The 26,400-nt window shown below is 36.2% G+C and overlaps 1 long non-coding RNA gene and 3 pseudogenes across 1 annotated transcript; 1 reads left to right on the forward strand and 3 right to left on the reverse strand.

Moving 5' to 3' along the window:
• Positions 1-7,840: 7,840 nt before the first annotated feature.
• LOC147920585 (uncharacterized) lies at positions 7,841-14,112 on the reverse strand (annotated as a pseudogene).
• A 136-nt stretch (positions 14,113-14,248) lies between these two features.
• LOC147920586 (uncharacterized) lies at positions 14,249-15,587 on the reverse strand (annotated as a pseudogene).
• Positions 15,588-16,240: 653 nt separating this feature from the next.
• LOC147920587 (uncharacterized) lies at positions 16,241-18,017 on the reverse strand (annotated as a pseudogene).
• Positions 18,018-20,777: 2,760 nt separating this feature from the next.
• LOC147920588 (uncharacterized) lies at positions 20,778-21,379 on the forward strand. Its single transcript, XR_015591575.1, has 2 exons — positions 20,778-21,005; positions 21,074-21,379. It is a non-coding gene; the product is annotated as an uncharacterized LOC147920588 (long non-coding RNA).
• The last annotated feature ends 5,021 nt before the right edge of the window (positions 21,380-26,400 follow it).

The following is a 26,400-nucleotide window of genomic DNA, read 5'->3' on the forward strand; positions in this document are numbered from 1 at the left end:
TAAAAGGTATTAGTTTAGTTTTTAATACTCGTCCTGTTACTTGTCCCTTTACCCGTTTTGTTACCCGACCCATAAATACCCTTTATTATTTTGTATTATTATTATTTATTATTAATTTATAAATATATTATAGAGTTAAAGTTAAAACCTAACTTCAACTTAGTCCAACTGGACTCCCAATTGAATTAATATTTTATTTTTATTTTTTAAGTTTGTAATTTTCTAATTTTTGGACCTATATGTTGTATACATTTATGAATTTTTCCTTTTTCGGATTTTGGAATATGAAATTATTATTGCGATTATTGACAATTTTTTTATCGAATATTCATTTTCCGGGTAAGGGTAAAGGGTCGGGTATTTAAAGGGTCAACTATTTTTTTCCGGATATCCGTTTTTCCGGGTACCCGTTATTTAAGGGTCGAGTACGAGTAATTTTTTTCTATTACCCGTTAGGGTCGGGTCGAGTAAAAGGTATGAGAAAATTCATGGTACCCGTCCCGTGCCCAGCCCTAGATAGGGAGACCCAAAACTTAAAATAGATGATCAGATCTCTATTATATGTGGAAGGAAGACATTGAAGAAACAACGTTTTACCATGTGATTTGTAATTGACTTCACTTAACTTGTGATATGGGATTTTAATTTCAACTTTTGCTTATGGCTTCACTTAACAACAAAAAAAAATGATGAGGATTTGCCTTTAACAATGTCGTGTGTTAAGGTATAGAGACACACAACACATTGATTTACACTTGGAACGCGTCAAGCCAACGCTTTTCTCTTCAATCTTATTAATAAAATTTATCTCTTACAATGATACAATTTTGTCTCGGCCCTTACTCAACCTATTCTACCCAATAGGATTGATCACGACTAAGAATGAATCTGAAACTTTTCTTTTCTATCTAACACAACACCCTGTGTAGATCTAAGAGAAGAAAACCAACCCTGTATCTTTTTATCTATAAGAGAAGAAAACCAACCCTCTCTCTTTTCTATCTAAACTCTCACCAGTGTAGATCTAAGAGAAAGAAAAAATAATTCTCTGCACACTTAATCACCTCCCTGATTAACGTCACAGAGAACTGGGAACACACCTTCTAAGCCTTATTTTTCTGGCTTCGAAGTTTACAACTGTATAAATATTCTAGAGTGCTCAACTTGACTCGTGGCCTACTCCTAGAATATATATACACGACTAGTGAAACCCTAGAAGGTGAATCTCCAAGTATCAAGGGATAAGGAAACTATTTGCTCTCAACCTTATCTTTTCCTTATTTGTTGTTGAGAATATTCTTCATATCTCCAAGGATAAGGAAACTGCTTGCTGCTCAAGTTTATCCTTTCCTTAATTTCCTATGGAGAATATTCTTCATATCTCCAAGAACAATCTCGTCTCTATCTTCAATGCCAAGTCATCAACTTTCCTCGACACATCATAACATCCACTCACGTCTTGCCACGTCAGCTCACACATCCAAGTCAGCAACTCGGGCGTCTTTGATTTGATGCAGCTTCCTGATTGATACAACGCTCTGTTCGGCACAACGACTTGTTCCTCACAGCGAGTTGTTCCAGAATCTGCATTTACAATCTCCCCCTTTTTGACTGAGTTTGATACTCAAGTATCTCTCTGGTTCATCCTGAAAAGACACTCCAATAAACACAAGCCAAAACAAAACAAGCAACAACTAGACAAAACAACAGTCATTATCTAGCAAAATCAATCAATAGCTTGTTCAAACAGAACTATGATTAGGAATCTAATAATCAGAAACCCCCAGCGGGCTGCAGCGGAAACCATGTTCTTAATAGCTCTCTAATCAGACTTAATCAATTGACATATTATCAATCATTAGCAACCTAAGATCAACCAATTAATCAATTAAGTCTCCCCCATAAACAATGATTCTCCCCCTAAACCAAGTAGTTACAAGGATTCTCCCCCATAAATCCAGAACTCCTTAACATTAGGCGTTGATTAGAATTATAACAATAACCAGAACCAGAATCATTCTCCCCCAGCTTGAGTGGTCAACTAAGTCAAAAACAGACATATGTATCACAACAACATATTGAGTTATGGGAATCACTTACCTGCTAACAGTGCTTTGCATCCTTAAGCACTTTGATGATCAGTCTCGTCGCCTATTGAAACAGCTTCATGTTTGTAGGCATTTTGACTCTCCTTGCAACCAAAACTGGATGTTGGGCAATAGGATGCTGATAGTCGAGAATTCGAGCAGCAAGTAGCTCTTTGATCGAACCACAGTGTGACCGTGACCATACACAAGCTTTGCAAGAAAAAAACAGCACCTTGTGTATCATGTTCTACACTTTCAAACCTCAGTTTCACTGTAGATAACCTTCATTCTTGCATCTAGACCAGTTTCTTTGAACGATTCTACAAAGATGAACTACCTAGTCAGATGAGCTAAGCACATATCACTTCTCTAATTCGTCATCTGTAGGGAACTCAAACATATGATCATCTGTTAACTCAACAATCATCAGTCTCACATGTCTAATACCAACCTAGCCATTTACTCCTCCATAATCAAACAAAGAGTTGATTGTACATGTGAGATTCCAAATGCATAATTCCTCACAAGAACATTCACTATCTTGATCAAACCCATGACAGTTGACAGATTAGCCCACAAAACTCATATACCTTTGGTTATGTAAGGCTTAATCTCATACACAGTTTTCAGAAGCCCAGCAGCTTCAAACATCCTCATCCATCATTATTGGAACCAAACACAAGTGTTTGTTCTTCAATGGATGTAACAGAGTATCACACACCTCTGTTTTTCACTGCAGATAACATGTCTTATCACAATCATATGCACTTGTAGATCATCAAGGGTGAGACCATCTCCTGTCACTCTTTTGTTGACTCTACGACACTGAAGTATCAACACACTTCTGCAGATTCTCTCTTAATTTAAGAAGATGTCTTCTCGGTAATACAAACGATAATGCACACGTCAAACAGCTAGTGAGACATAGACACTTGCTTCGTAGCACAATCCATCTTTTGGTAACAGTCCCTTGCATCAAATATGTTGATCAATGATGGAACTCTAATGAATAACCACCTGTTGTACAAACATGAAATAACAAATTGCAAGCACAATCTTCTGACTAGGAGCACTCATCAGCCTCCGGTACATGTAGCTCCATTCATTCGTATAATGGAACTGACACTATACTCATTTATCGATACAAAACAAGTATTAGTCTTTCGAATCGTCCTCAGACGCATGATGACTCAACAACAATCCTCTAAAGCCCTTTCACCACTAGAGCCAAGTTGTGAGTTCCAATAACAGCTACTTCCAATCCTTCAATACTCCTGGTACACCCAAATATTTAGATGAACACACAGCTCTTTGATCTTACTTACATGATCAATCTGTCGTTCAAAAAGTCAGACCCTTGATCAATTGCTGCTCTATGGATTTTACCACTTAGAGAATCATGATCCTTCTTGTGAGCTGAAACAAATGAGCTTAAACCTGAAACACTTAACACACACATCAGTGCACACTTGTTGAAAACATACAAACATTTCTCATCAACAATATTTACAATCAGCCTCGTGTTTCACCAATCAATCATATGAATTTAACTACAAAACATTGATTTACAACACATTTTTTTCTTTTCAGCCTTTTATACACAACCTCAGACATTCAAACATCGTTAATCACACGAATTGAGGGAACCAGAAAAGCAATAGACCATCAATAACACTTTTATATTAATTTTTACTTCTTAAGGTAAGAGGCTTTCATACCTTGAGATATGTTATGTGATGTGTGCCAACCACTTGTTCAGGACTTCACCAGAAACTACTACAACCTTTTGTGAATTTTCAAAGAACAACTCTATGATCAGTGGCTAGTCTTTCGCTCTGGCATGCCTTTGATTCTCATGGTTCACTATCAACGGGAAGTAGGCAGCTGAAATTTCCTTTGGAGAGTGCATTGACAGGAGTGTATCAAGTCTTTTTTTTTTTTTTTTGACTTTTCATGATACACTACATAAATGATCTTCACAGTTTGATGATATGAACGATCTTCTGTTGAATCTCCTAATTTCTATCAGTGATATCACTTGACTTCTCAACCGCGAATATTTGTGCATTCTCTTGTTATTATTCTTCAGGGCTCTGTTGCAGACGTACCAGCCACATTACTTTTTTTTTTTTTTTTTAAACTTTCAAACCACTGGTACTTCTTTCAGAATGTAATGCATAATAATGCCTCTCCTCAGCTCTTTGACCTCCTCCTTCACGAAAACGTTTTACGAGATCCCCGATATGAACTGGAATGACAGGCAACTATTTTCCACTGACTCTTGCTTAGACAGAGTGTTGATCTTTTATACATTCTAGGAATTCCATGGCCTGCTCTGATGCATGTCCATGTATCTGATCAACACAACTCACCAAACATATTAGATCTCACAAACACCAATGAATTTTCTCAGAATCATGTGTTAATCCAAGTTCAATGGTTTTTTGTAAACAAATCAACAATTTGCAAATCAGTGCTCTAATGTTCTATTACTATCAGTTTCTCCACAACTACTCTATGAATAAACTGATATTCAGGGTCCTGTAATTTAATTTTAGTATCTAATACATGATCTACAACAATATTAGCAAACAAACAATTATCACACAAAATTGAAGCATGGTTTAAGAATGTAACGTACGCTGTTCTCAATTGTTTGATCCTCATCTGATGGCTGAAACAGGTTCCCAAGGCATTAACCTTAGATTCAACAATTGAACAAGGTACCTTAACAAGCTTCTGAGCGTAGCAGAAGATCAGCTTTGTTCCCAGAAGGCAATAGCCACTTGATCCTTCACGGTGATTCAGAGAGCGATATCTCTTAAAGTTTCTGCTAGCTCCTTTCGCATGTGCCTTTGAAATACTTGACAATCCTTTCAGCAGCTTGCATGTGTGATACAAAAACACTCACAGCTTGCAAGTACATAACATATGTCTGGTTTACTGGTAAGATACATCTTCAGACAACTGATCAGTCCACCTTACCAGTTACCATTTACACAATCTCTTGAATCATTTTCGAAGATAGAACATTTCCAACTCTCATAGGTGTGGCTTCATCTTCACTCCTTTGTTACTCACATGCACTGATCAAACATTTGGCATACTTGCATTGGTAAATGAATATCTCAAAACCTTACAGTTGCTAGTAAACAGTCTTCTAAAGAAGCCATTCCTAGCACTCCTGCTAACAACCAACTGATACAACATGAAGTTATGCACAAAGACAATCTCTATCAGGTTTCTGATTACCTCGTGTTGAAGTGAAGGTGCTGCATCTAGCAAACTCTCCTTAGAGCTTTGTACGATCACTCATGCCTTGTTCTCCACAACTTGTCCACGTTTGTCTTTTCTGTTCTGCAACAACGTCTATAGACATATTAACCACCTCTAAAGCTTTGCATGTCGCCTGTCTGAGATATATCATATTGTTGTAGTCTGAATCCATTTGCAAAGCTCTGCCTTGCCACGCCATTAACTACAGCCGCACAACTGTGGGTAGTAGCAGCAGACACAATAACTCTGCCCTCCTGAACCTTCCAGCAGCTTCTTGATGGATGTGATTCTCACAGTTTCCTGACTGCTGCAACTTACACTTAACAACAACTAGTTAATGCACTCCTTCTGAGATCATGTCTCTAGGCATCATAGAACACTGCTGATTGAGCTCTTTTGCTTGTGAATTAGATGACTTTCATATATAATAGCTATTATCAGAGCGTTGACCTTTGACTCGAATATTGTGGCACTCATCAACCGCCTGACATCCTTTCTCGGTGAAGGTAACAGCTAAACCCTCATCACACAACCAACTGCTGCTAATCAAATTAGTTTTTAGACCATCAACAAGGTAGATAAATTCCAGAGTGGGCTGATCTTTACAACGAGATACACCTTTGCCTCTGATTTTACCTTCAGCTTCATCTCCAAAAGTGACCATGTCAGCTAAGCCTTCTTCAAAGTTTTGTAGCCTTCCTTGATTCACAGTCATGTGCCTTGAAGAACCACTATCAAAGAACCAGTGCTTCAACACAACGGTCTGTTGAACATCAACAGTGTGCGCAACATAATAGTTCATGTCACGCTTCTTGATGTTTACTCGCCTGTATCTTCGAACATCTTTGTGACACTCCTTCAGATGCGTGAGTGGTATAGTACAATCCAGACACTTGAAACATACAACTTTGTGGAGGCTCTGACTTGCATAGTAACAACGACATGTTCTTTTGTTCAGATCTTCGACACTTCACAGTCTTGCCCTAACTTCTGATATTGTCCTCTTCTTCCAACCTTGTGGAACTTCTTCTGGACAACGACACAGTTTCCCTCTCAGGTTGTTCATAACAATCATCTGTTTAGTCTTCTGGATGTTGACCTCAGACACGTGTTTGACAGCATCACCTCCATTTTGCAGCTCTTTTGTTCCATGACCTATGTATGAAATCTTCTGACCATATAAAGACCCATTAACTACACTCGTATCACGGCTTGAGTTTCTTCCATGGTTCCTCATATCACAGTTTGCAATTACAGTACCCTTGTGAGTGATCAGCCCCCTGTACAGATCTTTTGCTTCTTAACTCAGCCTATTGTTATTCTTTAGCTGATTCTCAAGACGTTGTCTCAACAAAGATGAAATGACTTTCTCCTCAGACAACAAATTCTCAGCCTATTGTTATTCTTTAGCTGATTCTCAAGACGTTGACTCAACAAAGACGAAATGACTTTCTCCTCAGACAACAATTTCTTGAGTGTGAAGACTCTACAAAGCAGCTCTTCCTTCTCAAACACCAGATCATAATTCTCCTTCTTCTGCAGAATCAGATTCTTAGACAGGGCGATGACTTGTTTCTTAACAGATAAGCTAGCCACATCATCCTTAGGCTTCAAAACAGACTTCTGATTCTCATTATCTTCTTTGGCTGACTCAATATCTCTCCATGTCAGACAAGATTTCGTATGACCACAGCCTTGACGATTGTAACACTTCAGCACGCTTTTTCTTTTAAGTGTAAAATAGTCTGGTTGAAAGTGTCCATAACCTAGATATTCAGAACTCTAAGATTCTTTCTCTGCATTAGATCTGGATGATGAAGATTGATGTTGACGTTGTACACCCTTCAGCCTTCTGAACTGCTTCTTGATCAGTTCTTCCTCATTATCTTGAACAGACGTCTGAGTTTCTACAGTCTTCAAAGTGAATGATTCCTCAGCCTTCTGATCGTTCTTTCTCATCTGCAGTTCATCTGTATGAACTAATTTCACACCCTGATCAACCTTCTGTTCATCAGAACTTAAAGCACCTTTACCATCAGATTTGTGAGAAAGATATCCATGTGATAAGTTTCTGAGAAATTCTTTGATAAACCTCTTATCCTTGTATACCTTCTTCAGCACTACAACTTCCTGACAAGGAGAGCTTAGATGACTGTTGAAATGACAGGATGGTGATACATCATATTTTTCCTTCTTCATCCTTCTGGTTTCCGTAGAGAAGGCTTCCAAAAGATCCCAAGCTTCTTTCGCCGACATACACTCTTGCACCATCGCGAACATATACATTGGCAAGCAGCTGAAAATAGTATACAGAGCTTCAGCATTCTGTTTTTTTCCTTTAACTTCTCCTCAGCCGTCCACAGCTTATAGGGCTTTATTACAGTTTCTCCTCTGATGTTCGTAAATGTTGGAAGTGACCATCCATCTTCAACAGCGAACCAGGCTTTCATATCACGACTCTGTATCATTTGTCTGATCTATGCTTTCCAATCATCATAATGCTCAGCGTCAAGCATCAGCGGATTGTTCTCATCAACGAACTGTTGTGGATTCTCCATACCTCGTCTCAAGATCTCACCTGTTGAAAAGATAAACAATTCTTTTATCAGGCGTCTGCTCTAATACCAATTGTTAAGGTATAAAGACACACAACACACTGATTTACACTTGGAACGCGCCAAACCAACACTTTTCTCTTCAATCTTATTAACAAAATTTATCTCTTACAATGATAAAATTTTGTCTCGGCCGTTACTCAACCTATTCTACCCAATAGGATTGATCTCGACTAAGAATGAATCTGAAACTTCTCTTTTCTATCTAACACAACACTCTGTGTAGATCTAAGAGAAGAAAACCAACCCTCTCTCTTTTTAATATAAGAGAAGAAAACCAACCCTCTCTCTTTTCTACCTAAACTCTCACCAGTGTAGATCTAAGAGAAAGAAAAAACAATTCTCTGCACATTTAATCACCTCCCTGATTAACGTCACAGAGAACTGGGAACACACTTTCTAAGCCTTCTTTTCTGGCTTCGAAGTTTACAACTGTATAAATATTCTAGAGTGCTCAACTTGACTCGTGGCCTACTCCTAGAATATATATACACGACTAGAGAAACCCTAGAAGGTGAATCTCCAAGTATCAAGGGATAAGGAAACTGTTTGCTCTCAACCTTATCTTTTCCTTATTTGTTGTAGAGAATATTCTTCATATCTCCAAGGATAAGGAAACTGCTTGCTGCTCAAGTTTATCCTTTCCTTAATCTCCTATGGAGAATATTCTTCATATCTCCAAGAACAATCTCTTCTCTATCTTCAATGCCAAGTCATCAACTTTCCTCGACACATCATCACATCCACTCACGTCTTGCCACGTCAGCTCACACATCCAAGTCAGCAACTCGGGCGTTTGTGACTTGTTCCTCACAGCGAGTTGTTCCAGAATCTGCATTTACATGTCGCAGTGAATAAAATCACCAAAAGGTGATCTTTATTTTTTTATTTTTTGTTTAAAGCCACTGAATAGGCTTCGAAGGATTAGTATCATTTTCTGTCTTGTGTTGACAAGAAAAAAAGGTGCTTCTGATGTTATAGGGGTTACCAACAATTAAAAGGGAGGTAAATCATGGTGTTATCTGAATTTGAGGATGAAAAATGTGCAATATTAAGGAATATAATATTTATTTTATATCTCTAAACTGCATCATCTTTAATAAAAGAATCACACATAGTGTTATCTGAATCTGAAGATGAAAAATGTGTAACATTAAGAAATATAATATTTCTTTTATATATCTAAACTTCATCATCTTTATTAAAAGATTACTCATGGGGTAAATTCAAAACTCAAAAATGATGGTGGGTCTCGGGTATTTCTGTAAGGCCAAAACGGAAACAATGTTATAATATTGTCGTAGTTTTAAAGTGACATGTAATATGAATCTATAATTTTTAGTTGACAAATTACGTCTTGACCCAACAGAAAATACAAAGACGATGATGATTTGCCCATACAACTTACATCAAGCATGTTATTACTTTAAATTTTTATTTGGTTATTTCTTCATAGCGGATTGAAAAGAAAAAATCTCTATTGGTTTAAATTTTCATTTCCTCTTGTCACAGCATATACGCCCTAAAAGGTGGGTGTTTCTGAAGTTCAAGAAAACATTCATATTAATGGAACAAACACACAAATTGTCTGATCTGAAGCTGAAGATATATAAAATCCTAGCCATAGAAGAAAGAAAACGATGATGGTAGACAAGTATTGTACTTCCAAAAGGGATAATTATCACTTTGATTTCATATCTTTATAATGGTCATTTTTAACAGAATACTTCTTATGGTTATGGTTAAATCAGTTAATAAAAGAAAAATAAATATTATAGCATTTTATATACTGTTAAAATACAAAAAAACTATAGGAAATACTCACTATGGAATCTCATAATTTTTTTAAATTAAATCTAAATAAAAATTATTATTAAAGTTTAAATTCATGGTGTTTAGAGAGTAAAACTCTAGAACTTTAGTTTCTGAAATTTTTTTGTAAACAATTATCCTCCAGTTTGGGCTTATAATCTTGGAGTTTTTGGTTGACAAAAAAAAGTAAAGACAAATGAATAAACCTTAAAATATTATTCAAAATTATTAAATATTGATCAACCATTTTAATGTTTACAAATACATTACATAAACCATCTATTTTGTAATCACAAATTTTGCCACGAATGTATTGCAAAGTGATTACAACACAAAACAACACGTCCTAGTTATAGAAGAGAATCAGTCTAAGCTTTTAAACATTTTGTTATTCAATAAAGTAAACATGATTAATAAAATTCATTATATGAGAATAGTTTAGTTAATTAAGATAGATGACTCTTCCCCCCCCCCCCCCCCCCCAAAACAAAAAATACCATATGTGGAATAGAAAAAGAACCCCAATTAAATAAGCAAAATACAGAAAGTTGAAAATCTAACAGTAAAAAAAATTGCCAATGGAACAAATAAACACTAAAATTGTACTCTAAAAACTAAACTTAACTTACCAAAAAATATGAAAATAAACCACGAGGCAACTCCTAGTGTATATATATATATATATATATATATATATATATATATATATATATATATATATGCCTATTATAACCCCTTAGAATGTTCGAAGTTTCTATATTACTTGATTCCTAAGCAGAACCCCAATTGTATCTCTTATACAATTTTTATTACTCATACATAATACACAAAAACAGTATTATTCATAATAGTAAATAAACTTTTTATTATTTAGTTACCAACGTGGTCATAGACTTGGATGTGGACGAGCATGTAATCATGGTTCGGTCGAGGTTGAGATCGATGTCAACATGTTTCTTTTAAAAACTCAAACTCTCACCAGAATTGGGAATGAAAAGATGATAACAAACATGAAAAAAATAATAGAAATGTGACCATTTGTCTGTCACCATTATGGAGGAAAAGGTTAGAATTGTATGTGTCTTACAACAAGACACATCTTGTTGATACCCACGTTGGTAACAACGTTCTTTGTCATGGAGGGATGTCATATTCGCCTCAAAGAATGGAGTGGAACCAGTTAGACCATCTCCAATGCAAAGAGACTTTCATGGTCTCTCAACATGATTTTAAATATTTTTTGTTTCTAAAAGTTAAAAGACTCTTTAATATCAATTAATTTATATGCCTCCAATGGTAGAAACTCAAATAAACTGGGTTTCTTTAGAGAATTTTGAATAAAATATAAAATTTGCTGTACCACCAACTCTTCTCGTCAAAAGACTTGATAGGCAAGTCAGGAATCGTCTCCTCTCCCTTCAAAGAGAAAGCATAGTCGCAGGATGTATGGAAATGTGGCTTGCTACGCGTTAAGTTGGTCTCATTAACATTCATTTAGATTCTCTAAAGTAAATTTCAACACCATATCAACATTTTAACTATAGTTTGCACTTGATGTAAAACAGTTTTTTTTTTTCCGAATAAATTTTAGTTACATTTTATTCAAAAAAAACAAAAAAAAAAATTGAATAAAATGACCTAGTTGCTCAAGGGTCATGCTGAATAAATGAAAGGGAGATGAAAGTGAGAATAAAAACCACAAAACAATGAAAGTAACAGACTTCACAGTTAAAGAACAAAATGCAAGTATACAACAATGACAAAGGATTAGACTAACCTAATAATATAATTTTCAGGCTCCAAAAATTCTCCTTTTTCTTCATCATCAATCACCTCCTCTTCACTATCATCATCAATCACCGAGGGGGTGTCGGTCGACACCATTGTTCTCTGGTTCGACCAATTCGATTTAATTATCGATTTGGACCGGTTTGGGTTAGAGAAAACCATTGAACCGAGTTTTTAAAGGGAGAAAACGACCTAGGTTGTGTTTTGTTTTGTCTCACGCCGTTTTTGAGATAAACAAAAGAGAGAAAAGTGTTTTGAGGTTCTAGAGAGAGATTGGGAGATTTCCTTGCTGTTCTTGAGAGATCCAAGGTTAGGAAGGAGTTAGAAGCTTGCTAGGAAGGTTGGATTCGTTGCTATTGGTCTGAATCTTCCTGCAAAGAGGTGAGTGCATGACCATGGCTAATCTAAGCCTTTGGTTTCCTTGTTCTTACTTGTGCGTTGTTGTTTTGTGTGTTTTCTTGCTGGGGATTGGTTGCTACAGGTTTTGTAAGGATGTTTCCGGCTTGGGTTTTGAGTATTGGACGAGTTGGTGGAGTTTGGGAGCGAGATTCGACTCTCGACTTTGCAGCGGAACGTAGTTTCAGGTGGAGTGTCGATCGACACCAAGTGGTGTCGGTCGACACCAGCAAAATGGCATCGATCGACACTGTGGGTTAGTGTCGGTCGACACCAATGCCAGTGTCGGTCCACACTTGGTTGGTGTCGGTCGACACCTCCCTTCCAGCGAGACGATGTTTGTTTTCCTGGTTTGTATGTTTTGTTTGTTGTTTGTTTGGAACATTGGAATCACTGTTGCTTGTGTGTATAGCCCAGTAGATGGGAGGATTGCCTCACTGAGTGTTTATCAAATAATCATGCATCTCAATATGTGTTTGTGGTGCAGGTAAAGGCAAAGTGTGATCGTGGAATCAAGGCGATGAAGAGGAGGATGTTCTAGGGACTCGATTGTATGTTGTCTGGAATTGCTAGGTTGCTAGAGTTGAGTTTTTAGGAACATTGTTAGGTTGTCGGTTTCATGTTTCCTGATGTTTGATTATTGGATTGTTGTTATGGATATTTATTGGTTATATTATTATTGGATATTTATTGATATTGCTATTTCCGATGTTGTATGTGGTTGTGGATAAGTGGCTAGTGGGTATGGGACCACTAGTTGTAGTTTATATTATATTTCTATTTATTACCTATTAATTAAAAAAAAAAAAAAAAAAAAACGGGTCGGGTCGTTTCAATTCTATTCTTCATTTGAACCTGATTTGCTTCCATTGCAGCCATAGAGCTGTTGTTGACTTGGAAACAAGAAAATTTGGTCAAGCTCATGCTTCTGCCCATTGCCTGCAGTCTTCCCGGATTATCATGTCCCAAAAATTGACTAAGTATATCCTCCTTTGGATTTGTTGTAGCTGAATCCTGAGTACCTTCAATACCTATCTCGGCTGCCTTTCTATGCAAACAAATACAAAAGTAATGTACATCAATCAATTATGATCTCCAATATATAAAGTAATTTAAGAAGAATAAACATAACATACAATTTTTTCAGCCGCATCGACATTTACAGGAGTACCATCCTTCTTAGTCTGTGACTCGATCCACACTTTTGCTCTTGTCACCTGGGATGGGTCTGAGCTTTTCTGGATTAAATCTTCTCTCAATCTGACCATTCTTTTACGGCCAGAACAATGAGGAATCTGCTTCTTTCTTTTCGTCTTAGCTGAATCACTGATTACCTTAAATGCTTTACTAGTCCTCTTTGACAAACTTACGCCATTCTGGAATAGTTATATTAGGTGGTCGCAGACCCATCCTATCTTTCATGTTATCAGCTCCTCTGACCGCTGAAACAAGGCGTGATTTTTAGGATCTCCATAGATCTCTCATCTGACCAAATGCAGCAGTTTTTTTCCATGGTTGGTCAAGATCAAACCTTGCCTGCATTCAAATAAATAATTAAAAATTCAGAAATTACTATACAGAAAGCAATTATAATTAAAAGAAGCAACATGGTTCAGTAATTAAAATAATACCTCAATAGATTTCCACAAAACAGTTTTGATATCTTCACTTACTTTCCTCCAATTTGGGATTGTGAAAGGAACATGTTCACGTACTATTGTACCTAAATATGATGTAAAAGGTATTGATCCTGGACCACAAGGTTCTCCCATGATTGTGTACTCAACGTGGACCTTTTCATTTGGATCCTTGGCAATGTTTTTCATCTTCGTTGGTCCTCGCTTCCTTTTACGCTTTGGTTCATCAACATTTTTAGCAACATTCAGAGTATGAACGTCATTGTCAGCAGCAGCATCATCTTGTATAGCAGCATCATCATTAAGTTCACATGCCGGCTGATTTTGAGAAGTGTCATCATCTTGTATAGCAACATCCTCTTGTAAATCATAATCCACTTCATTATCCAAATTCTGAGTTTCACACTACTTCTCTACCAATTCCTGAGTTTCTAACTGCTTCTCAGCTAACTCGTCAATCTTCTTCGTTTTGTGTGTACGCCTTTTTTGCTGATTGACCATCTTAGTTCACTCGAAACAACAGAAAGCACTTGTTTATCAAAACATATATAAACTTTTGTAGAAAACAATCACATTCACATAAAACACACATTATAAACAATCATAAATACAAAAAACAGTCACATATAGTATAATTTCACACATAAATCCCTTCACAGTCAGCTCGGGCATTCCTAGCTTCATCAACCAGGGCATCTTCAGATTCAACATCCTCTGCACTGTATCTTCTTTTAGAACCTCTCATAGCTACATACCAACTCGATAAATCATCTACCCTTGAATAAAAAACTTGATGTGCTTGAGATGCTAGTATGTATGGGTCTCTTGCAAAGGAAGCTTGACTTTGGTTCAGGTTGACAAGTGTGAATCCTTCTTCTTCCTTTACTCCATTACCTATATTTGCCCATTGGCACCTGAATATAGGAATGTAGAAGACATTGTAATCAAGCAGTATAATATCCACCACTTTGCCGTAGTAAGACACAACATCAACCATTGGAGAATTTTCTTTTGCACTAGCTATACACATTGTTGTGGCCTCATGCAACACATCACAGTTTTAAGTTTGCCTATCAACCGAGAATGTATGAAACCGATTGCCATTGACTATGTAACCCTTGTAAGACCTTGCGCATAGACGAGAACCATATGCTAACCACTTAAGTGTATCTTCATGTTCAAAAGTCATAGGTATCTGTTTATAAAAATTGACAAGTATCATTTACTATATTGTAAAAGAATAGATGATCAACAAAAAAACCATAAAATAGTCAACATACCTGTTCTTTTAACCAGGAGGCAAAATTCTGAGAATGTGTACTCCACAAAAATGCTGAATCATGTCTACATCTTTCACTAGAATCTTGTAGATGTTGTAGATGCATGCTAAAATTTAAAAAACAAAAACATTGAGTAAATGTAAATACAACAATATTATTAAAGAGAATGTAGAAGAACTTACTCCACATAAAGATCAAGCAGAGCCATATTATGAATGACAATAAGATGTGCTATGTTCTTCTCATTCTCAGTAAGAGTACATGAAGTAGGTGCTGATATAGGACGACCCTCTAAGATAGATCAGTTCTCATAATCAGCATTTCTTCCCATTTTCTCATCAGCATTTGTTGTCTTTTTCAAGAAATCACTGCAGAACCGCATGCACTCCTCAGCGAGATATGATTCAGCAATACAACCCTCTGGTCTTGCCATGTTTCTTACAAAGTCCTTCAGAACTTTCATGTACCTGCAGATAAAAACCTGTAACTAATAAGCATAAAGTATATAGTAAATGACACAACTTTATAAGTTATTAGATTGTACCTCTAAAATGGGTACATCCAACGAAAATGAACTGGTCCAAATAACCGAGCTTCCCTGCCTAAGTGGACTGTTAAATGCACCATTATATCAAAGAAACTTGGAGGAAAGAACCTCTCAAACATGCAGATAGTTTCCACAACGTCATGCTCCATTACAGAAATTGCCTCTCTGTCAATAACTCGCTGACACAGTTTGTTGAATAAAGCGCATAAGCGTCCAATAGCTATCCTACACCTTTAGGTAACAAACCTGTAAATAAATAACACTGAAGATTAAAAACTTAACAGCTAATTATACAAGAGTTCTATCTAAAAGATTTCAGCCTACCTCTGATTGCAACCGGAAGAAGTTGTTGCATCAACACATGATAATCATGTGATTTAAGACCCTTAACCGTACAATCTTCTATCTTAACAAATCTGGAAATATTTGAATAGTAGTCATCTGGTCCTCTGAAGTAAGATAATCACTTATAAAATACTTTTTTTCTGTTTTAGACAGAGACCAAGGACCTCGAGGAAGGTAGGTTCTTTTTCCACGTGCTTGGGGATGTAAATCCATTCTAATACCAAGCAGTTGCATATCTTTCCGAGCATTAACACTATCCTTTGATTTACAGAATGCAGCATTGTAGAGACAAGGCTAGTGGCAACATTTCTCTCCACGTTTATCACGTCTAAGTTATGGCTAACCGGCATTTCCTAGACAACATAAAAAACAGATAATAAAAAGAATGTTAAATACATTTATTTTTAAAAATATAGCAAATCTGAATATATAGTAGAATAACAAACCTTCCAATAAATCATACCTTCCAATAATCTAACTTGAAGAAGATTGACCACTTTTTCCATCTGGATAGCTCCTCTTCATCTACTTGTTCTTCCTCTTCTTCTGATTCACTGGATTCATCATCAGTATCAGAGGCTGATCCAACACGATCTTGCATCTTCCTCTTTCTTCCATTTACATTTACATTCCCAAAATCATTCTTGTATTTTTTAGGTATTTGATAAATGTTATGACCAGTCAGAATCCTACCTCTTCTTCCATGCTCAACTTTTCCATCAAACCATACTTTCTTTCGTCTATAAACATGGGTGGGTGACAGAGACTTCCAGTGAGACATATACACGTGCTTTCTACAATTACTCAACCACAAAATATCTGTGTGCTTCCCGCAAACAGGACAACCCATTTTGCCTTTAACTTTGCAGCATGCTAGATTCACATATGCCGAAAATCCTGTATGGTCCACAGAAGCATTGCTCTTAAAGTTAATGTAGTGCGACTGAATGCATCATACGTTACCTCTCCCTTCTCCCACAGATGGTTTAGATCCTCTATAAGAGGTTCTAAATACACATCTATATTTTTTCCAGGTTGAGTTGGTCCAGGAATCAGCAATGTCAACATGATGTTCTCCTCTTTCATAAACTTGTCAGGTGGCATGTTGTAATTGACTAGCAAAACAGGCCATGCACTATAGTTAACATTTTCATGTTGAAAGGATTAAACCCATCTGTGGAGAGTCCAAGCCTAATGTTCCTTTATTTTGCAGGAAATGACGGATACTTTTCATTCATTTGATCCCACGTCATAGAATCTACCGGATGACGCATTTTTCCATATGTGCTCTTATTACTGAAATGCCACTGTAAGTCTTTCGTTGTGTCCTCTGACCTGAACATCCTCTTGATACGTGGAGTACCTTTCTTCACCTCACCAGTTCGCGTGTTAATCTTCCATCGCGAAGAATTGCATTTAGGACAAGTGTCGAGCTCCTCGTACTGATATCTAAATAGACAACAGTCATTTACACAAGCGTGTATCTTCTCATAACCCATATCAAAATATTTGAAGAATTTCTTCACCTCATACAAGGATGTGTGCAATACATTATCCTTGGGTAGCATATGTTTTAAAGTCTCAAGTAGACTATCAAAACTTCTGTCAGACCAACCACTCTGAGTCTTTAACCTAAAGAGTGAAACAATCGCATATAGCTTTCTGTGTTTTGTGCAACTTGGATACAGTGGTGTTTCTGCATCAGCTAGCTTGGCTAAGAACTCATCTTCTACCTTATCATCACCATCAGCAACATCAATTAAATCACCCTGACTAACCAGCTCTTCATCCATAAACTCAGCAGCTTTGAACAAACCTAAGATCTCTTGGTTCCACTGGCTTGTGTTCTTTCTACACACAGTCCCTGATTTCACTTCTCCATGATGAAACCAGTCCTCCCTCGACTTGTAACTCTAATCCATTCCCCTTGTTACAAGATGATCAACAACATCAATGGTTGAGTGGCGATATACGTTGCAGCAGTCAATACACGGGCAAATAATCATTGCATTGTCTCCTAAACCTGCAGCCACAGACCTCACAAAATCCCAAGCACCTTTCTGATAACCAGGATCAGTTCTGCAATGAATTAAAATAAAAGCAAAAAACCAAAAGAAAAAAATGAATTACAAACTTTAAAAAATCTTTAATATATCAATTAAACCAATAAACTCAACTATACAAAACGTTTTCACATACCTGTTAAGATGAACCCATGTCTTTTCCATAACCATTATATGTCCTTACCCATAAAGAAAACAAAACAAACACATAAGAATAACACAAACACCAAACAAATACCAAACAGACACTAAACAAACACCAAACAAACATATTCACATTCAACAACAGTTTATTAAAACGAAATATCAAACAACCAATTCATTCAAATCGTAAACAAATGAATCAAAATATCAGTTTCGTTTTGAGAACTAGCCTCTGTGTTTTGATGCAAACAGGCAGATGATGCAGGCAGAAGATCCGACTGATGAGATGTGATTACCTTTCAATGTTTAAAACGGTCTTAATTTAAATCAAAGTACTAGTACATAGTAAAGAACTGAAATACATTTATTGAATGCCTTATACCTTTCAGGTGGATGAGATCAGCTGGGTTCGAATCTACTGAGATCGGCTGAGCTATTGAGACAGAGACAAAGGCGGAGAGAGAGTGAGACAAAGAGAAACTGAGACAGAGAGCGATGGAGACACAGAGAGCGACGGAGACAGAGCGATGGATACCGGAAAGAGAGACAGAGATAACGGAGATAGCTACACAGAGACTGTCGGAGATTTTGGTGCTGAGAATCGAGATCTTGTCAATGAGAATCGAGATTTCATGGAATGGGTATTGAGATTTCAGGATAGGAATCAAAAACTTTGAGATTGAGATAAGAGAATCTGAAAATTTTAGAGAATGAGAATGCTTTTTGTTTTTTGGGTTTCTTGTTTTTTTGGCTAAGTGTAAAAGACAGTCTTTTTGGTCATAGAATCGAGACTTTTTTTTTGGGAGGGAAAACCCAATTAGTTTGCCTCCAAAATACACATTCCCGGCTATAATACTGATTTTTATGTTCCCGCTTAATGAAAATATATACTAGCGTTAATATAGTGCTACAAAATACTTAGCATCCGATTTTGGTATTTTTAGTAGCAGTTCGTAAATTTGTGCTACAAAGGTCTGCTACCGAAACCATATTTCTTGTACTGTATGGAAAATACTAGTTTAATAGTTTAGTAGTTATAGTGTTTTACTGTATTTAACGCCAAATATAACTCTACCCGTAATGTAACGCTAGTTTTGTTACATTACACATAAATGAAAATTAGTTCCATTACCAATGCTAAAAAAATGGAATAGAATTTGCAAAATCCCAATACATAACATACTGAATTTCTTAACATTCTTTTAAAAGGTTAGGGAATATAGACACCTCTCTCTATTGTTTTTATCAATATAACACAATATAATTCATAGAAAACAGAACATTGTAAATCCAAACTATCAAGTAAACATGTCTATTTCATCTTTAACGTTACTCTTTGTATACTGCTAAAGATTGTTTTTGGAAGACTAAACCCTACAAAATAGAAATTTGTAAACCCAAACGGAGAAATAAATATTTATGTTCCATTTTAAACCTTTTGACTAATATTAAAGAGATTTTTTTACAAATTATAAACCCTACAAGATACAACTTTCTAAACCCTAACTAACAAGTAAACATTTATGTTTCATTATCAACCCTAGCCATTGGCCAATAAAGAACAATTTTGCTAAATAACCTTACAGATAAAACTAATAAAGAAAATAACACATTATATCAGAACATTAAGTGAATAACCATTAGCCAATATAAAAAGACTACAAATGATATAAGTGAAGGACACAAGCACATGTAATATATAGAATAGTGTTTTTTTACAATAGTTAATGAAATATTATAGAACAAAACTAAATAGTATAGAATGAGACATTTTCATAAAATAAATTGATGGTACTGGTAATGATGGTATGAAATGAAACAAAAAATTATGAAACAAGCAATTTCCTAAGAAACATATAATATATGAAACTTAACATGCCGAGTTTAACAATTTCTGAATAAATTACACTATACCCTAAGAGAATTTCCATCTGTGTAAAGGAGAAGAGGGGATTCACACAAATTAAATAGTATTAATTTTTAATATAATTTCGTTTTCAATTAAAAATTTATTTAATATTTTAAGTTAAACCAATATAGTGTAAACATGTGACAGAACACAGGGTCTCAGAGGATCTAAGATGGTCTCCACCGAGACGCACGGAGACACTCTTGTCATTCTCTCTCCTTCTTTTTGATTTTGTTTTATTATTTTAATTCTCACACCCTTCCTAAAATATAACTGATGGAGATGTTCTACGTTATACAATATATAGAACCCAAACTATCGAATTAAGTGCATACTTGATAATATCATTATTTTACGCATTTAGCTATAATTTTAGTATGCATTTAGGAAGAGTTTGATAAGATTTCAAGTATAAAAGGTCTATTATCTAGTATTTCAGGTTTCAACAAGGTTTTATAGGTTTTATAACAATTTGGACCAAAAAACAATGAAAATACGTTTTAGGAAAGTTTCAGAGCTTTACAGTACGGGCAACTTTTGAAGAGCTTCCAAAACTCCAAATATATCATGATTGGTGTCTATGGAAAGCTGGAAGAGTCATATTTATCCTAGAAGTGGAATCAAGCCAATCCATTCATTCATCCGGAAGTTATGCCCGATTTACCGAGACGTGTTATAAACCGACGTAAGAAGAACCGACCTATCGATGGGCTTTTATTCAAGGCCTGACCAGCAACCATCACGGCAGCCAGTCCAAGCCTCCTCCACGGTCCAGAAGCCTATTTCGCCGCCCCTTGTCCTGCACTCAAGAAGAAAAGACGTTTCTAACCTTACAAACCCTAATCCAAGACAAAACCCTATAAATACTGTTAAGACCTAGGGTTTCAGGGTGTGCTTCCTTGGTGCCTCTTTGTTCTTCATCCACGCCTCCAGCAGCAGCCCTAGAGACGACCAGAGACCCCTACACAGCCGTCAAAGCTCGTTCTCTCTCAGCTCTTCTTGGAAGCCATCGTCGTTCATCTTTGAGAGAAGAAATTATCAAATACACATCAAAGACGGAGGAGAAACCTTACCAGAGATTTTACAGATGCTCTATTACAATGACGGTACATTCGTTTTCCCCTTTTGAATTATTGATAAAAATTATAATTTGATTGGATTAGATGTGTACTAGAATAAGAAGGAGGAACATTTGTTCAAGTGGGTGGATGAAGGCTTGTTAGAAAAATAAGGATGGTCGATGAAAAGTGTAGGAGAATTGTAGAGGATGTCAATGAGTTGAAGACAAAGTTGGAATTGCAGAAAGAAATCTTTGAGAATATGGCTGATGATAACAATGACAAACAAGTCATGATAACAAAGGAGCAATTGGGTCGTGAGATGGCTATGGTGGTTGTAAAGACAATAACTGTTTTTATGACTTGTGTTGTTATGTCTCGTTATGATCATCAATCCAAATGTAGTTTTTTTGTGTCATAAATTGGTCTGTTAATTGATTACAAATTCACAAAATTGATATAAAACAAAACAAAAATTCTGCAACACATGCCTAGATACTGCTATGAAATTCCAAAATCCAAAAAAAAAATCTGCAACATAATCCTAAAACGAGACCCCAAAAACCTGCAACTACTTCTCAAATCCTAAAACTGCAACATAACTACTAGATATGGCTTCCTTGTGTGAGTGACCTGATCATTGTGAGAGTGTCCGTCATCACCAGCTTCACCACTACCATTGTCTCTGTCCTCTTATCTCCATCATCCCTGCTCGCGACGGCCATTATCCTCCTCGTATCCAACAGCTACACTATCTTCATCTGTGACTTTCTCGAAACCATCAGGATCTTCATCAATTGCATTGCTTTTGGTATTATAACCGACCAAAGGACTAATCGATGTCCCCCAATTCTGAAGAGACCTAGTTCAATTTGCCCTAGTTTCTTTCTTCTAAACCCCATTTGTGTGGCTAAACAGCATCGTCTCTCTTTTCGCACAAAACTAAGTCGTTTATCGTCTTGACTCATATATCGTGTGTTTTGAGTCAAACGCGAATGAGTAATAGTGATTAGTTGGTTTAATTGGGTTTAGTGATTGTTATTTTCTATCTCAATTAAAGGGGTTTTGTTTTAGATATTTTTAAAAGTACATGTTGTTTTATGTAGAGTAGATTAAGTTTAAGATGTTTTATAAAGAGATAAAAAGTATGGGTTGGAAGTTGAGAATGAGATAAGTATGGGTTGTAAGGGCATCCGTAATGGGGGAACACTTTAGGGTGTTCTTAGAGTAAAAATATTATGAAAATAATCTAAGATCAGTAGTTAAGATCTTTTGTTAAGAAGTTAGTTATTGGGAGAACATGTTTAAGATCATAAGATTTAATAATATAATATTCTTAAACATATTACAATTATAAAAACTTATAAAATAACATTTAAACTGCAAACTTATAAAACTTTTACTAAAATTCAAAATACAATACCAAATTTTTATGAAACAAAAAAAACATTGTAAATAAAATTAAAAAAAAAAATCAAACAGACATATTACTTAATTAATTAAAGCACACAAATATTTTATTTAATTAACACATAGATTAATGTCCAAATTTATTCCATTTATTCTCAATCAAATCCTCCTTTAATTTGTGATGTGCTTGTCTATCACGAATTATTGTATGGCCATCACCTAAACCCTCAAGATTTGAAGGCATATTTACTGAAAACGTAAGATCCGGAGTAGTTCCGGTTCCATCTTCTTGTTGGAATTCTTGTTCGTCATAGAGTGTGTATGAATCTCGTTCATCTTCGACAATCATATTATGGAGTATGAGACATGCTCTCATAATATATGCAATTTTACCCTTTGACCATAAAAGAGATGGATTTTTAATCATGGCGAATCTAGATTGCAGGACTCCAAATGCACGCTCAACATCTTTTCGTGCACCTTCTTGACATTCTGCAAACAAACGATGTTTCGGGTGTTGTGGTTGTGGGATGGATTTAACAAATGTTGCCCATTCGGGGTAAATACCACCCGTCAGATAGTAAGCCAAATTATACTCATTTCGGTTGACATAGTACGTAACTTCGGGAGCTCGACCGTAAATAATGTCATTAAATACTGGTGATTGATCAAAAACATTTAAATCGTTACAAGTACCTGGAGCTCCAAAAAATGCGTGCCATATCCAGAGATCTTGTGAAGCTACCGCCTCCAAAACAATTGTTGGTTTACCGGTGCCTCGTGAATACATTCCTTTCCAAGCGGTTGGGCAATTTTTCCACTTCCAATGCATACAGTCGATGCTTCCAACCATCCCGGGAAAACCCCGCTTTTCTCCATAAAAGAGTAGCCTTTGAAGATCCTCTGGTGTGGGTCGGCGTAGGTATTCAGTGCCAAACAAGTCAACTATACCGACGACAAAGTGTTCCAAACATTTACGAGCAGTCGATTCAGCAAGACGTATATATTCGTCAACCGAGTCTGACCCAGTCCCATATGCTAATAGTCGAATTGCCGCAGTACATTGTTGTAGCGGTGATAAACCATTCTGGAAGGTTGCATCCTTTTTTGGTTTAAAATATGGAACTTCTTCACTGAGACGATTCACAATACGCAAGAACAATGACTTGTTCATTCGAAACCGTCGGCAAAATTGCCTCTTTGTGTAAGTCGGATTATCAAAAAAATAATCGTTCCACAAACGTTCGTGCCCTTCTTCCCGTTTTCTATCGATATATATTCGTGTATTCATTTCGACCGGAATTTCCTCTTCAGCAGCTTCAAATTGGTTACTAAATTGCTCTTGAAAGAATTGGTTTAAACTATCATTATCGGGATCATAATGGTAGTAAAAATTGTTGGAAGAAGATGCCATAAAAGCTATGTATTAATAAGATGAACAAAAGAGAGAAGAGAATTGTATGTTTTTGGTGAGAGAAAGAAATTGGTATGATTTTGAATAAGATGAACAAAAGAGAGAAGATGAACAAAAGAGAGAAGAGAAAATGTATGTTTGATTTTGATGATTTACACTCTTGTGCTCTTCTCATATATATAGTGGGTTAATACATGAGCATGTGATACTCTAATTGTAGGTGAACTTTGGTCAGTTTCGGACAAGAGTGTGAACTTTTGCATGTGAAAAATCGGACAAACTCAAAAAAATTCTTGTGACTCTGTCTTTGAAACTAAAATCCAAACAAAGAAAACAAATACATGTGACTCAGTCTTTAAAACTACAATCCAAATACCATACTGTACCTACAATCATACATTAGTCAATCCACAACTTCACTACTAGCCGATCCAAAGTCTAATCTAATTTACTTATAAAAAGATAAATACCACTAGCAAAACAATCATACCGAAGCAAACAACCACTACAAATTCAGGGGCCATTTGACACAATGGTTTCTTCTCTTGTGCCTCACTAACAACCCTCTCCAGGTTCACCAACCTCTGATCTGAATGGTTTTGTTGGTCCTTGAGCTGGATCAGTTGGTTCTTGAGCTGGATCAGTTGTGTCTCATAATCAGGAATTGGTTCAGCTTCACGGCTCCACAGGCTTGTGAATCCAATCTCAGTTGATGGTTGCGGAGGATAGTAATAGGTCTCAGCCTCCTCTTCTGAATCGGAACTATAGTCTAATGGGCTGTTTATACCATAGTCGTATTCAGAGTCCATGTCTTCTTCTACCTGAAACCGAAAACACATAGATAAGTATAACAATGAAAACAAAAACAAGTTTGTGAAGGCTTGCCAAGGTTTATGAAACCGGTAATAAATCAGAATGCAATCAAAATTCAAAAACAAAAGAAAGATTTAGAACAAACATAAACATAAGCTGATTCATTAAAAACATTAACTAGAGTTAAAACAAAAGACAAACATACTTAAAACAAACATAAGACAAACATACTTAAAACAAACATAAACTAGAGTTAAAACAAATATAAACTAGAGTTAAAACAAACATCTAAGCTAAAACAGTTAAGCCATTAGCTTCTTCTTTAGAGCTTTTTCATCTTCATCTAGCGTCTCTTTCTTGGCAATGAGAGTGTCAAGAATGGACATCTTTTGAAGTTCTTTCATGCCCTCTAATACGCTTCCAAAAGGACCCAAACGGTTGGTCATTCCCAACTATTGCATCCTTCGATGTGTTTAACCAGCCGCTTATTAGGACTAAATCATCTTGTGTGGACCATATCCTTCTCTCCCTACGCTGTTCTGCTGTCTCTTCTGGTTGAATAGGAGGTTGACTCGACTGTGAACTAGTTTGTGAACTAAAAGAAGGGATTTAGGAGGAACCAATGTTTACATTGAGAGCAAAGCTGTCGTATGGGAAGTTAAGAAGGCTAAAGTAGGATTGAGACTGACTATTAGGAGTATTATTTGATTCCATAGCAATCAGATTTAACACGGAAGAAGGTGAGGAAGAGAGATTATTGGAAAGTTCTTAGAGATTGGTAAAAAAAATGGAAATAAGATTGGTTAATATAGAGAAGTTAAGAAGATCATTAAATTCAAAGTTTGGTGTTGTTAGAGACTTTTCATTCTAAATAATCATTACCTACTTCAGAAGTAAATAAAGTTCATTGAGTGTTTTTAATATGTAAACCAAAAAGTTTGGTTTCGTTAATGCATTGAACTCAGTTTACAACTAAAGTCTAGACCATCACAACTAAAGTTTAGTTTCGTTAATGCGATAAACCAATCAACCAACCTAGACCATCACAACTAAAGTCTGCAAAACTCACTATACAAGCAAACAACACTTTACAAGCAACTACAATCACCTAAAATCTGTGAATAACCATTTACTACACTACTACACAAACCACTCAAACATATTATACAATAGACAAACCAATCAACCATCTGAGACCATCACAACTCAAGACTGCAAAACTCACTTTACAATCAAACAACACTTTACAAGCAACTACAATCATACCGAAGCTGTGAATAACCACTTACTACACTAACCACAACACCACTCAACTCAGAAAACCAAAATGGTCCAACATTGCATTACATATAGTGAGTTTGACTTACCTTTTACTTTCGAGTAATGCAGGTTTGTTGACGGTGGTCCGATTTGATTTGCCTTGGTTAACCTCACCTACAAGCCTCATAAACAAAGCAAAATCGATTAATGTTTATTGGTGTAAAGTTGATTTCAAATACAGGGCAAAATCGATTTGAAATCACTCATACAAATCGATTAAGGTTGATTTCCAATACAACACACGACCCTAAATCGATGAGACGAAACCCTATAACATGATACTAAATCGAAACCTAATTCAGAGATTTCAAGACCCTAAATCGATGAAACATCGATGAAACAATGGAGATGAGATTACCTTGTATATGTCACCGGAGATGAGATTTGCGAGCCAGAGGAGACGAGGAGATCTCTTGAGCTTGGCGAGACAGAGGAGACAGAGGAGATCTCTTAACTTTGGCGAGACAGAGGAGACAGAGGAGACGA

This window comes from Camelina sativa, chromosome 19, assembly GCF_030686135.1.
Source record: "Camelina sativa cultivar CO46 ecotype springtype chromosome 19, ASM3068613v1".
In the NCBI taxonomy this organism is placed as follows: Eukaryota; Viridiplantae; Streptophyta; class Magnoliopsida; order Brassicales; family Brassicaceae; genus Camelina; species Camelina sativa.